Below are 15,626 nucleotides of genomic sequence, written 5' to 3'. Positions count from 1 at the left end.
TTACCGTTGAGTGAACTAATTTAGGTTAATATTAATATATGACTGTCCATATTATTGACTTACCAATAACGTAAGCATACCAATCGATGCCTTTTTTATGCTCTTTACGAATATCGCTTCTATCGCAAATTCAAATTTAAGCACTTTTTGATGTGACCTAATCTAACCTAACCTTATTATAAATAATTTTGGCACTGAGAAAATGTAGTATTAATTTGTCAGAAAACGACCAATTACTCATACTTTAATTGAAAATTTGTCATTTTTAAAAGCTCAAAATGTACTTAAATATGAATTTTGCGGTAGATGCGATTATTTTATTCGTAAAGAGCATAAAAAAGGTATTGTGTGGTATGTTCACTTTGTTGGTAAGTTAATACTATGGACAGCCATATATTTACCCTAATTTACTTTAATTGTTGAGGTAAGTAAGCATTTATGAGTGTTTAAAGTAATTTCAGAATTTCTACTATTCTATTCTACTGGTAAGCATTTAACAAGTAGTTTTTTGGTAACCTAATCATTTTCCTAGCCTAGCTTTGGGAAAGAGCATCAAAAGATGCAGTAAAAGGAGTGTTGACATTTAACCTTTTCTTGTCGCAGAAAGATTTGTAGTCTAAAATAGAGTATCAAGTTAATATGCTTTTCATCTCAGTGAAGGGGAGAGAGATATGGGCTATGGTACAACCTCTGAGGATAAGAAAAAATGGTGAAAATTGCAAGTTTGATCTGTTTAAAACCGGTTTTTCTGTATGCACTCTCAGATAATTAGCTTAGCCTGAGTGAGAGAAACTACTAGGCAGGTATATTTAAATTAAATATTTAATATATAGTGTTGGTTTGGTTAGGTATTTAACGTAATACGTTCTGGGCAGCCTGCTTTTAATAATTCTCTGTTGTAGTTTCCATATTTTTGTTACTAAAATATTATATTTTCATCATATTTAGGTATATTTCATTATGATTTACGTAACTTCACCCTTTGACTCTAGTCGGGATAATACGTATGTTCCAATGATAATTAAACCTGACCCTGTCAATAGAAACCGAAATTTTAAGGAAGGAGATTTTTATAGCAATACCGATGTCAAAATAAATCTGCCTTTCCTGCTGATTATAAACGTTTTAAGCAGATTGATTTTAAGTTCACACTTAAAAGGCAGTTAGCCAAAGAAAATTCAATTTTAGAAAAAACGAGAAAACATCCTCAAAAGAAGTGTGATTATGCGGAAAATGAGACGATGAACAACATGTTTTACATCTTAAGAACGCAGGTTTTAAGCCCCTATCTGGGAAAATACTAAGTACATGTTTTCCTCAACAAAGCCTGGTTACCGATAAGAGTTTGTTTTCTTGCCTGATGCTATTGTATTTTGGTTATTATATCAAACAAGTCTTAAAATATTGAGTGAGGGGTCATTTAAGCGAAATTTGAAGTTCCAATGCCCATAAAAAAAGAAAGTAAAAGATATATTGCATTTCTAACAGTTTGCCGCAGTACAAAGCCGGTTGAGGCCAACACAGCTACGGAAGCTCCTTCTCTATTCCAAAATGTTCAAAGCTTAATTCTTTACTTCTTCCAATGAAGTTTATGTTTATAGCGACGAAGACCACACTGCCTTTCCATCACAAACATCAAAAACAAGAAGAACAATAGGGAATTCTTTTCGTAAGACAGTGGAATTCTAATTTGAATGAATATTTCGACCCTATGTCCAAAGCCCATCCTCAACAAAACATAAGTATACAAAAGAAAAAAAAGGCTTATAACAACATACAACTTATTTCGTTGAAGTAAGAATGCTAGGACTGTTTTAAAAACTTTTCATTTTAATTTTATTGATTGTATATTGTTGTAAGTCTTTTTATTTTATATATTTATGTTTTATTGAGGACGGTCCTTGGACATAGGGCCAGAATATTCATTCAAATTAGAATTCCACTGTCTTACGAAAAGCAATTCCCTATTATTCTTCTTGTTTTTGATTTAAGTTTTTTTTTTTAATCCTTTCATATGCCCTCTTTACATTGAGTTTGAGGTAATCTTGCTTTTCCTTTAGCCCCTGATAGATCACCAATTAGCATAGTTTTGGCAACCTATTACCCTAGGCCATTAAATCTCCTTACGCCGTGGTTATCCTAGGTTTTAAACTTTCACTAACTGCAGTATTTTTGTTAATAATGCTGCCTAGGTAAGTAAAGCTACCAACTCAGTAATTACCAAACATCATCCTCATTGATTCTTGATAGAAGCAAAGTATAGTTGCATTAAAACCTAATTTCCATACCTTGCTGTGATAATCAAACATGCGCCGACAAACGCCATTTTTGTAACTTTTCAGCAGACTAAAAAATCGGAATAAAGCTTGTCGGCTCCGGTCACTAAAGAATCAGACTAATGCAGGTAAAGGGACATATTCTAAAACAGTTTCTTACGCTCTTTTCAGTGGTATAAATTAAATTCAAGCATTCCGAGCGAATTCAAAATTACTTGATTTTATGCCGTATGTCTCCTTTTCCTTCACAAAGAAAGGAGACAAATGCCAGATCCCATGTTATAGCTCCATCAGATAATCCTCTTCTGCCATTCTGAATATTATCAAGACCTAAAAAAAAAGAAACATACCCCACTTAATGACCTATGTCTAATTTTCTTTGTAACAGTACGAGATTGGACAATTCTTGCTGCATCATTCAGTTCCTCGTGCTACGTTTACACACGACACATAAATGACTCATTTTTGGCCAGAATGACATATGCCGCGCATTTAATTATCACAGCCGACCTATTCTCACACTTAAACTCTCACAACCTCAAATAATTTATTTATTCTACTGACATTTTTTTTTTATCCAAGCGACTAAAATGGTCTGGACAATGCAAGTTTAGGAGAGTTTCACCTTCCAAACTGAATCTGATGTCATGTTTCCCATTGTCTTCGCATTAAATCACATTGTGATTCCAATGCACCTGACAAATCCATGGTTGCACTCCGTCTATAGTAAAGGGGGCAGTGAATCTTTATCTGTGGGGCAGGAATACTGCTTTAATAGCATCATTTTGGGCAAAATGTTCAAATTTCCGTGGTTGGTCATTCAGATAAATATGGGGGTTACATTGACCTCTACCTCCCTTCATTTCAATAAATATTTAAGGGTGTAATATGTGTGTCTTCTTGTTGTAGAAACAGTTGTCTCGAATGGGAAGCATTCAGTTTTTAGTAATATCAAAACTTTGTGATTAAAGGTTGAACCTTAGTGGGAATTGATTGGGGCGACAACCTTCCTCATATTTAGGAAAATCCCATTTTATTGTTTAGAGTAAATGCTTATGAGTCCTTATTCTGAAAGCATTGATGTGTAAAAATTAAACTTTGGTGTAAAGAGTGAAGATCTAAGGCGAGAGGGCCACATATTTAGATTGACTCTGAACATGAAATATAAAAACAAATATTTATTTGAAAAGTTTTCCCGGGTTGTATTGAGTGGTGTTATAGCTTTAAACAACCGTTGATAGTCCTGGGTATGAGAGAGCTGTCCCTTCCTCAATTATCCACTGTGTGCACTTAAGTTCTGCTTTTTTCTCTAAGCTGATTTCATTCTGTAAAAAATGTCCTTCCCCGTTGAAGATCCACACCTTCTTCAGATACCCATCCGTTTGAACAGTTAGAAGTAAATTCTGACAAACTTAGAGGAACTACCATGGTCAAAATTATACCAAAAGCAATTTTTCTTTCTAATGGAACAGTCATGTCCAATTACTCCCAACTAAATAGAAGTAATAAGCACAGCGTATAAAGACGAACACAGCGTAGAGGAACTACCATAGTCAAAATTATACCAAAAGCAATTTTTCTTTCTAATGGAACAGTCATGTCCAATTACTCCCAACTAAATACAAGTAATAAGCACAGCGTATAAAGTCACAGCGTCGTGTCCGTTCAAAGTCAGTTAAAACACTAATGTAGTGTCTCACCCACCTATAAATCATAAGAAACTTTCATCTTCCTTAGTAGGTAATCTTACCTAGGGGTTGCGAACTTGTTGTTGTGAAGTATATTTTTGATAAAGTACCCCGCGTGCTTCAAGTTTCGTCCCCGTTACTGTCTTTAATGCCCTCAAGCCTCCATTCTGCTCCACATTTATGGCTCTGGTTGTCCCTTCCTGCTTGCTTGTATTCGGTGTATGCAGACTGCATAACCCCTCAAGTTTAAGTTAAGATTGTACAAAGTAATTGCCAAGGTAATTTAGTTAGCTGTTTGGGATTCCATCCTGCATAAATCTAAGTATGCAAGAACAAATCTCTTGATCTATAATTGAACACCTGAGTATAATATTTGATTCTTTTTTTTCTTTTTTCGTTGCCAATATTGCACATAGATAATACATATTGATTGGAGGTTTGTAAGGTTTATTTTTCCTCGATATGGTTTCCCAAAAATAACACTAAAATATTTCTGAAGCATTTAATTTAGTTTATGGTGCTTCCTTTCGTCGATATCTAGTAAAGTGAGATTTTGGAGTCTGGGGAAATATATTAACAGATAAAATTTCAGTTTTCACTAATTTTGAATATGTAATTTTTACTGAAATTAAAGCTGTAAACGAAACGTGATTTCAAAAACGCTGAACAGGTCTGAATTACTGCTTAAAATTATGTTTATTACAAGTGAATGAGTAGTTTTAATTCAAAGGGCCCACCTTTAGAAGAAATATTTTTCAAATACCCATCAATATTTTCCTCTCTAACAGTACAAAAATTGAGATTTCATCAAGTTTTTGTTAATTTTGTCAAACGGTAGCGATTTGCAATTTGGCTCATTGAGAACTTTGACAAAACGAGTGCCTCATTCTTCAAACCATCTTTCTTTCTCCAATAATAGAAATTTCATGATTGTTTAGTCGCTCAAACAAATTAAAAAATGTTTTTAAACCACCAGAAGGCTTTCGCTTGTCTTCTTATTTCTACCACAGACATAACCGTACCAAAGTATTGTTCATACAACGCGGGGGGGGGGGTCTTATCCAAGTTCCTGTCTTGATCTTCAGTGGCTTTCCACATTTGGAAAGACAGATTTTTAATAGGCCTATGTCTTCTAGTAATTACGATCATAGTGTATTATAAGTTTACACCTGACTTTCTAGCCTGCGCAGTGACGATTCATTCTACAAAGTTTGCAAGTAAATGTATAGAAATCAGCATTGATTAAAGACATATAATTAGCTCGAGTCAGAGGCAAATTTTGTTCTCTCAGCTCCTTTTCAAATTGAGAACAATTTAAACCAGAATACAGGATTCGAATCTCAATTGCCAAAAAAAGAATAAATAAAAAAAAAAATCCGAGTGTGAGATGTGCTGAATCCTTTCTTATTTTCCATAAGCAAGAATTTTTTTTATTTGCAGGCAATTGGTATCAGAAAATAATTAATTTTTGTTGCAACTGGACAGTATATTTATGCTTCTAAGGGCAACGAATCAGGCACGTACGCAGTAATTTGTTTCGGAAGGACCAAAATCCTTCAAATCCTGATTCTGTGAGAAATATAAGAAAATTATGGAAATATAACGAAAAATCGTAAGATTTCGGGGGGGGCTGGAGACCCCCCTGCGTATGTATTAGCACAGAATACACTTTTGTTTTTACCTTTTACGCTTAAATGTTACGTTTTTATCAACAATTTCGATGAGTCTTTGAACTAATATTTGAATAATAGAAACCACGATTAGAACAGGGTTCAAGCATGGCTCTGAAACGCTGGTGCGTTGAAATCTCGAGGAAGATATGCTTGATTTTTTTTCAGAGGAATTGTCTATAGGTAGTTACGCACTTTTTTTTTATGACGGTACATTCAACAATACTACTTTACCGAACTCTGTTTGGTACTTTAACTCTGTTTGATCCCATCTTTTGGCGGTATAATGAAGGAAAGGTGAAGGTACTTAGGTGGCATTTTATGAATGAAGGTGTTAGATTCCTAAATTATCGTTTTTCGGTCCTCCCTGTGATGTTAAACGAAAAGTAGGTCGGTCGTCCCCGAAAGGGGTGGGATGATGCATGAAGGATATATGGGACACCGAAGCTGCATGGGAAAGAGTAACAAGTGACGCTTTGAAAAGATCTGATTAGTGAAAGAGCATGGGCAGCTGCGTTGATTTTAGGTCGTTTGGTGATGTAATAAATTGTTAGTAGTAGAAGCAGCAGTAGTAGAATTGCTATCTTTTTCTTTAACACTTTAATAAGCCTTACCGCTTCGCTCATATTTTTTCCTCTAGAAAAAGCAGTTTCTTCTTACTAATTTAATTTTAAAAAATCGTACTTTAAATTTCACCAAAACCAGGTTATTTGTAGTGGCAATTAAGCAAGAAGCTACCAATTATCTGTCGTAGGTAGGAACCACTTAGTGCCTCAGGAAATGTCCCCATCAGGCAAGATTTCTTTGGGAGCTCTTGTAAAGTGCCCAAAAACTCAGGGAAATTAAGGAGCCCTCGCCCCTATGCATGTTGTGTCCAAGTTTCCCATGTCTTCACTTCTCAACGAAGTTACTAAGTACGTAATTTTTAATTGACGAATAAAAAGAAGATTTCTTTTCAGTATTTCTTCTAAGCTAGTATCGCATGCTGAAAAAGTGAGCATACAGTACTAGCCAAAGACGGACTTTGGCCAAGCTAAAGGACTGCTTAGTGGAGTTTCGAGCCGTCCAGCAGTGTTACTATGTATGTTCGCTTCAAAGATCTGTGAAACAGAATAATCAAATTCTCTTTTTTTTCACGTCTTCACGGTCACCTTTTTTCTTTTCATAGTTAAAACAATAGTTTTCAACATCATCACAAATGTTAGATGGTCGTGTCGTCACAAAGGCGACAGCAAGATGTTCTGCAATGACAATTGCACGGGAAGAGTAAAAAGTTTGAATAATGTAATTGCTTGCTTGCCCCCTCCCTCTCTTTCTCTCTCTTTGGTCGGTCGTTTACAGGAATAAAAAGAAATATACGTGGAGTTAACACACTCCTAGACTAGCCTGGGCTCTTGCATTTGACCCTTGCATTTGACCCTTGCATTTGACCCTTCCTCATATATATATAAAGAAGGCAGATCCAGGGGTGTTGACTTTAATTTTTTTTCCAGAGAGACGCAGGGACTTAATTTTGGACTTGATAAAATGTGAATATGTTTGTTTTAATCATAAAGGCATATATAACCATGGATTCAAAAATGAATTCAAAAATTTATACCTAGGAAAAGCTCCACATCTAAGAAGTTTTCAACTGCTGATTTTACCCCTCCCGAAATTGATGACTTGGAAGTTTCCGTTTCTCCCGAAAAGATTCACATTATGTATCAATGATTTGATTTCAGGCCATTATTTTGATCGTGTTTAATTATATTTAGTATTCCCTTTGCTAGTTTTATTCCTAAAAATAAAACCGGCAAATGGCCGAAATTGTCTGAACTAAGTGGTTATATTTCATACGCTTAAAAAGACCCCTTCTTATTAGCTTTCCTATCTAATATATATCAATAAAACTAGTACAAATTAACCAACTAATTAGGCTTCCGTATGTTTCTAGGATTATGGAAAACTAGCGCTTTACTGAAAACACAAAAGTCAAGCATAAAATATAAGAATATTGATTTGGGAGTCAAAGGTGAGTATGTAGCCTGACAACAATAAACTAATCTATAAAGCTTTTCATAGTCTTACAACAGTTGTGACATCAGTAACTTTTAGTATACAATTAAAATTATCTTTAAATCGTAAGCATAAAATTAATTTTTTTTTTTTTGATAACCGCAAAGCCATTGAACAGCTTACAGAAATATTGGCTGGATTTATCAGGTAGCATTTTGGTCTCGCCAGCTATAGGAGCATAATTGCCTACGTCGTGACTCGAGCCGTGACTCAGGAAATCCGGTCATTTCTCTCTGTAAAATAGCGAATTTCAAGCTATGATGCAAATTCTAAAGCTACTCTATAATCCTAATACTATCAAGATGGCTCTACTTCGAACTTGTATACAAACTAATCATCACATGTCTTTTTCAGAACCAAAACGAGAGCCAGTCATTGAACTGAGCCATTGTGCAGAAGTGATACCAAATTAAACGAAAAAAAAATAAAAGTAAAGCAACAATCCTAAAATGGATTGTTGCTAAATGGGATTGATGATATTTTTATTCTGTAAAAAAGTGTCCTTAATTGGTTTGTTTTTGCTATACCAAATACTCCTATTATTTTGTGTTTTTAGCAAAGCGCTAGTTTTCTATAATCCTAGAAACATACGGAAGCATAATTAGTTGGTTAATTTGTACTAGTTTTATTGATATATATTAGATAGGAAAGCTAATAAGAAGGGGTCTTTTTAAGCGTATGAAATATAGCCACTTAGTTCAGACAATTTCGGCCATTTGCCGGTTTTATTTTTAGGAATAAAACTAGCAAAGGGAATACTAAATATAATTAAACACGATCAAAATAATGGCCTGAAATCAAATCATTGATACATAATGTGAATCTTTATGGCAGTGAATAATAATTCACTAGATAGGCAGTGAAATAATAATTTTTCTCCGTTTGAAGTTTCAACTTCGCTCTTTACTCCCTCGGAAAAACTTAGTTTCAGTCTGTAACACCAAGTTATTATACATACTTCACAAAACAATACATCTTTTTCAGGATCGTTTGTTTTCCAATGAACAAAAAGCTGTTTTTACTCGACTGACTTTGCCTGGCAAAGCCATAATGAAGACAGGGCTTTATAAATTGCCTACTGACTAGCAGAAGCTAGAAGGCTACTGTAACAAAAGAGAGCAATTTAAGGGCCCATTTAAAAGCTCATATTTTTACCTATTCGCTTTTTATAAATTTGACTTCACAGCACATTCCCACAAGTGCACTTTTTGCTGTTTTCCCCCTTTTTTTCAAATGAAAAAAGTGCCTTTTACAATGAAATGACCGAAAAAGGTGTTTTTGGACCATAATTATTGCAATGGAAATGTTTTATGTTTCCAAACTCTTCCACTTAAGAATTGGCACCAAAAGTGCCGTTTTTAATGCTATATGACACTTATGGACGGTACAATTGATAAAAAGCACGTAGATATGAGTAATAGGTTTAAAATGAGCCCTCTCAGGTTATGCATTAAAAATGAGCACATCACTTTTGCCAAAACAGTAGATTATCTGACAAGTAATCATAAGAAGGGGTAAACCATGATTGAAAAAAAAATCCTAGCTGGAATGGAACGCATGATAATCTAAGTTGAAGTTCAGTGTTGTACTAACAGAACCACGCCTCTACTAATGTAATTTAATATATTGGCGTTTGTAGAACTTTAATTGCATAGTTTATTAAGGGGGCGTGGAAGAGGAGCTTGCGGAAGATGTTCTTGCAAACCTCCAGTTAAGGGTTTTGGACCATAATTATCACAATGATACCGTTTTATACTTACAAGATTTTCCACTTAAGAAGTGGCGCCAAAAGTGTTGTTTTCAGTACTCTATCTTACTTACGAATGGAAGAATTGATAAAAAGTACGTAGATATGAGCGCAAGTTTTCAAATGAACCATTAAACATCACTCTAAAAAGTTTTCGTAGCCCACTGGCCCCAGCTTTTCCACTTGAGACATGGCACCAAAAGTGCCGTTTTTAGTGCCATTTGACTTGCAGATGATGGAATTTATAGGAAGAACGTAGGTATGAGCAGTCCTTTTATATGAGCTATGAATAATCTATCTAAGATATTCTGGTAGCCCGCTAGCCCTACCCTATGAGAAACAGCATAAAAATTACCTTTTTTTCATGCCATATGGCACTTGTGGATGGTGGAATTTATATAAACCACGTAAATATGATAAACAGCTTTTTAATGAGCTCTTAAATATCTGTCTACAGTGTTCTAGTAACCCGCTAGGCCTGGAAAAAAAAGAAGAAAAAAGACTGTTTTAACGTTTTTTTTAACTTTTAGTTACTATCAGCTGTGGTTTGCTCTGTACTAGGTTGCAGCTAGTTCTTCAACCACGACAAAGAGTTAATTGCAAATTCTCCCCAGACACTCGTTAACATTGAAATCTGTGAAGCGTAATAGATGGTAGAGTCTGTAAAAAAATAAAAAAAAACTAGTAAATACAAGCAATAGCTTTTAATTGAGCCATTAAACATCTATCTACGATGGTGTGGTAGCCTACTAATGTTTCAGTAGCTTATAGATGAGTAAACGATTTATAAGACTTACTAAAGGGGTTGGTAGGGGGAGTGTGTGGGAGGGGTTCTTGTAAACCTCCAGTTAAGGGTTTTGGAACATAACTATTATAATAGTACCTGTTTTGTACTTCAGAGCTTTTACACTTAAGAAATGGCACCAAAAGTGTTGTTTCAGTGCTATATCACACTTTTACAAATGGTAGAATTGATAAAAAAAAAACACCTAGATGTGGCCTAGGCCTGAAAAAGAAGAAGAAGAAAAAAAAAAACAACAGGAGACAGATCCGTGCTACCGATGCAATACAGTTATTTTCCTTGTTATTTGAGGAGGTGGACTGTAATTTCCCTGTGCATAGTTTTCGACCATGCTGATTTCAATGGTGTGCTTTTCATTTTGATGTGACGCCATTTTTGAGGGGTTTCAGGCTTTTTTCGAAATCACAATAAGTTTCTTTTCGCAGTAAACTTTCACTTTTAAGATAAACCGAAATAGTAGTTACCATTTCAAATCAGTGTCAGATGGCAATTTTTTTTCACTAGGCAGTTTTTTCAAAACATTTTTTGACTTTTGGTTACTCTGGGCCATTGTTCGCCCTTTACTACGATGCAGCTACCGCTGCAACCGTGATAAACCGAAAAAAAAACCGACCTAACACAGATTTGCTAGTTTCTTCTTGAATAGCCCCGTGGAACTTTCTCACCCTTCAGACTCGCATGAAATTCAAAAACCCATAACTGTAGCTAGGCTTTTCGCAATGTCATAAATCTTTCGGCCACCGCGATATATACTAATGGCAGTAGTTTGCTACTGTTGACAAGATTTATTTGCAAACTGAATAGATTATGGTGAAATTTGGTTGGAATTGTAATATGGTATCGTACTTTAACTGGCGACAAAATTGTTTACGACCATTTTGGTTGTCATTAAGTGAAAACTTCCATCTGTCCTCCAAAATGGATTCATACCCATCATTATACTCTAAGTATTGTTATGTTATTGGATGCGTGAATAATCCAACACTTTTTTCAAACAAAAAAGTTTTCAATTTTCTGAAATAGAAGGGAAGATCAGGAGTGTAAGAGGATGTCAAAAGTACTACGGGTAAATTTGTTGTTTTCTCGGTTAATTTTATTTCTAAGAAAAGAACACGCCGTTCGATGGGAACAACACTTTTTCCAAATGTACTAATTACTATGCTCGTAAATTCCATTTTGATCCTTCAAAGATCTCTTAATGGGACACCTTGTTCCTTTTTTTCAGAGGCATCCCAATACCGGTGCCCCAGCAAAGAGCCTTATACCTTCAATGTGTTATTATTGTTTTTCATCCATCCCCTCCGCATGGATGGGGTGGTCGTATAAAACCCAAAAGGGCCTCATTTGATTAAAAGTTAGAAGTTCTAGCGCACTTTACATTAATTAAAAGTGATTAAAGGGGATTCGATCCTCCTTCCCAGGGCTACCCTTAGTAACCTGCAAAACATCCCATCAAAATTTATGATAACCGTTTAGCTCAAGATATTCGAAAGGTCCAGTAAATATGCCTCCAGGAATTATATGACCCCCACAGCTCCTGGGAACAGGGCCGTAAATAATAGAGATTGCCAATTATTTACACTTAGGTTTTACAATGGAAAAGGGTTGTTGTTTAATGGTGGATGTTGGATGTACTGTTGCCTCCAAATCACAGCTTAGATACCAACATACAGTTATGAAAACTCCTATCTTGCCGATGAGAAGCTTTTGGCACAGAGCTTTGAACTTGGCGCCTCCTCTGAGCCCGCGCTCCGACGCGTAGATCTACTACAACATCGCATTTTTCTTACGATTGCCCTTGAGCTTTGTTGATGGTGATTGCAAATGCTAATCGAATTTGGAATTGCAGCCTTTTGAATTGAAAAGGCAGATCCGTCGGAATCATGGGAATGCAAGGAATAAGAACAGTCACACCCCCGGAAGGCCCTGTCAAGATTGTTGCCTCTTTTACGTTTTCCATTGTTTTTTTGTTTTGTTTTTTACGGCAAATCGCATGCCATTGCAAGGCTTTGGTGGGTTAATATTTCGCAACAGTATTATTGGTACGCCTAGAGATCCCCTGGAGATCCAGGGAATTGTAATACAGCGACACGCCTTCTTTTTTTACTATCTATCAGCCGCAAGCCTGGTTTCGCGTTGCGAACATGACGTCAATAGATTTTATCTTTTTTTCATTTTTTTTATTTTTTGACTTCAAATTGAATATGACGTCATGTATAGTTCTTTTTTAGTTTTTTACTTTTTTTAGTTTTTTCTTTTTCTTTTTTTTAGTTTTTTCTTTTTTTAGTTTTTTTCTTTTTTATTTTTTAGTTATTTTTCTTTTTTAGTTTTTTCTTTTTTTTAGTTTTTTTATTTTCTTAGTTTTTTTTATTTTTTTTCCTTTTTTCTTTTTATTTTTCTTTTTTTTTTAGTTTTTTAGCTAATTTAGGTTTTTTGTTTTTTTTTGTTTTTTTCTTTTTTATTTTTTTTAGTGTTTTCATTTTTATCTTTTTCTTTTTTCTTTTTCTTTAGTTTTTGTCTTTTTTAGTTTTTTCTTTTTTTCTTTTTAGTTTTTTACCTAATTTAGGTTTTTTAATTTTTTCCTTTTTTAGTTTTTTCTTTTTCTTTAAATTTTTGTCTTTTATTTTAGTTGTTCTTTTTTTAGGTTTTTCTTTTTTACTTTTTCCTTTTTTAATTTTTAATTTTTTTAGTTTTTTCTTTTTTAGTTATTTCTTTATTTTAGTTTATTTTTTTGCTTCTTTTTTAGTTTATTTTTGGTTTTTTCTTTTTTTTCTTTTTAGTTTTCTACCTATTTTGTTTTTTTATCTGCTCTCTTTGGGGAAGTTGGGGGGGGGAGGTTAATTCTAAAAATTAGAAAAAATGAGATATTTTTAACTTGCGAAAGAGTGATCATATCTTAATGAAATTAGATATTTAGAAGGACCTCAAAACCTAGATCTCTTATTTTTTATCCTGACCGGGCCCAGTGTCATTAGGGGGGGGGCGAAAATCTTGGAAAACGCTTAAAGTGGAAAGATCAGGATGAAACTTGGTGGAAAGAATAAGCACAAGTCCAAGAGAGGTGACTGACATAACCGGACCTTTCTTTGGTGGAGTTGGGAGGGGAGTAATTCGGAAAAATTAGAAAAAATTAGGTATTTTTAACTTTCGAACGGGTGATCAGATCTTAAAGAAATTTGATATCTAGAAGGATCTTGTGCTTTAAAACTTTTATTTAAATCCCGACCAGATCCGGTGACATTGAAGGGAGTTGGAGGGGGAAGCCGGAATTCTTGGAATACGTGAAATCGAGGCATCTTACGAATGGGTGATGGGATCTCAATGAAACTTGATATATAGAAGAATCTAATGTCTCAGATGCTCCATTTTCAATTAGAATCGGATCCGGGGACATAGAGGGTTGGAGGGGGGAAACAGAAATCTTGGAAACCGGAAATCTTGGAAAATGCTTAGAGTTGACTTAGATGGTGGGGTTCAGTGCTTTGGCAAGTTTGGTGCTTCTGAACGTGCTAGGACGATGAAAATTGGTAGGCGTGTCAGGGAGCTGTACAAATTGACTTGATAAAGTCGTTTTCCTCGATTCGAACGTCTGGGGGGCTGAAGGGAGAGGAAAAATTAGAAAAATTGAGGTATTTTAACTTGCGAGTGGGTGATCAGATCTTAAATGAATTTTGATATTTAGAAGGACCTCGTGACTCAGAGCTCTTATTTCAAATCCCGACCGGCATTAAGCCTCTGATTTTACTTTTAAAGCAATCTATTGATTCTTAGAATTTTGCTGGAGCTCATATCATATGAGCTCTTGGCTCTTCCGACACCGTCACAAGTGCCATATGAGCTTTTAGCTCTTGTTTTAAAAACGTGTTATTAAAATTTTGTTTACTATGGGCTGTAGTTCGCTTCTTACTAGGTTGCAGGTACCGCTGCAACCACGATTCTTGTTATTGTAAATGCAATTTTTCTACCGCATTGCTGCAAAGGATTTTGAATTTATCATTAGAAAGCATACCTATGTGCCTGTTTCCTCCCCTATAGTTTTGCCCCATCTATATTTTCAAAGATATCTTTTTGGGAGTATTCTCATTCAAAAATGTCCCTTTTTGGTATTTCATGAAAAAATTGAAAAAGCAACCATCTTGCTCCCTCCTAGGTAATGAAAATACGCCCCCTTAAATTTTGGGAATTGGCATCACTAGCATAGCCGCTAAAACTAGTCTATTTCTGTTAGTCAGCAGAGGATTTGAAACTTGATAAGTGGGTTGGGAGGGGGTGTATGGAATAAAGGGGATAGAAAGCTTCAGGTCTTAGAGTTTTTGATCATGGATATTATGATTGTACCTCTTTTATGCTTCCCAGTCTTTCTACTCTAGAAATGGCACCCAAAGTGCCGTTTTGTGTGCCATATGACACTTTATGATGACATTAAGTCGAGTTTGTAAAAAATACGTATATTTACAAATTAACTTTCAAATGCGCCCGTAATTGGCTTCTTATGGTGTTCCAGCGCCCCACTAGTGACAGAGAGAGAAAAAAAAAGAATCATCAGAACTTTCTAGGCAAAATGATTTCCCTTGCTTTTCAAGGTGGGAGGGGGACTGTAAATCTGCTTTACAGGCTTTTTAATCATGATAATTCCAATCGTCCACTTTTCACTTCGACTGGACGCCATATTTGATGGGTTTCAGGCTCTTTTTTCAAAATTTATCGAAATTGTTTTTGCAATAGCGTTTTGCTATTAACATTAATCGAATTAGTAGTTATCCATTCTGAATCAGAAACAAATAGCACTTGTTTCGCACAAGACAATTTTTTTTTTCAAAACGCCTTTTAAACTTATGGTAAATATGGGCCGTGGTTTGCTCTTTACTAAATTGCAGCTACAGCTGCAACCTTGATTAATTAAGTAAGGATTTTTTTTTTTTTGGAAGACGGGGAAGGCACTCTCATCTAGTAGTTTGAATTTACTGCTCTCTTTCAGAACTTAACCCCACGCTCACTTAGCACATCCCATGTATTATCTGAATTAACCAAGCGGACAAACCTCAAAATGTAAAAAGCGGTCGGGGTCAGATTGCCTTCTGAATGGCTCATTTGCTGCTCCGTGCTCAACTAAATATCAATATTTAAGATTGCTTTTCTTTTAATGTCTTGCAATTTCATACATGTATTAGATAATTTAAAATAGTTGCAAATATCGGAATTCCGATTAACGAAATCCGATACAACCTTGATTAAAATATGGCTCCAAAAAATATTTATAGGTATTAGGCAATGGCAAAGTATATGCAATCACTCAGGGGGTAAGGGCTTTAAGTACGTGCCCTCCTAAAAATATCGATGATTATGTTTTTTTAATCTTTCTTATGTTTTTTTCATCTAAAGCAT

At 35.0% G+C, this 15,626-nt stretch overlaps 1 protein-coding gene across 3 annotated transcripts in view; it reads left to right on the top strand.

Moving 5' to 3' along the window:
- LOC136030141 (formin-2-like) overlaps positions 1-15,626 on the top strand; it is a 230,345-nt gene that overhangs the window by 78,214 nt on the left and 136,505 nt on the right. The window lies entirely within an intron of this gene.

This window comes from Artemia franciscana, chromosome 8, assembly GCF_032884065.1.
Source record: "Artemia franciscana chromosome 8, ASM3288406v1, whole genome shotgun sequence".
Lineage (NCBI taxonomy): Eukaryota > Metazoa > Arthropoda > Branchiopoda > Anostraca > Artemiidae > Artemia > Artemia franciscana.
This window is presented reverse-complemented; position numbering and strand designations above follow the sequence as displayed.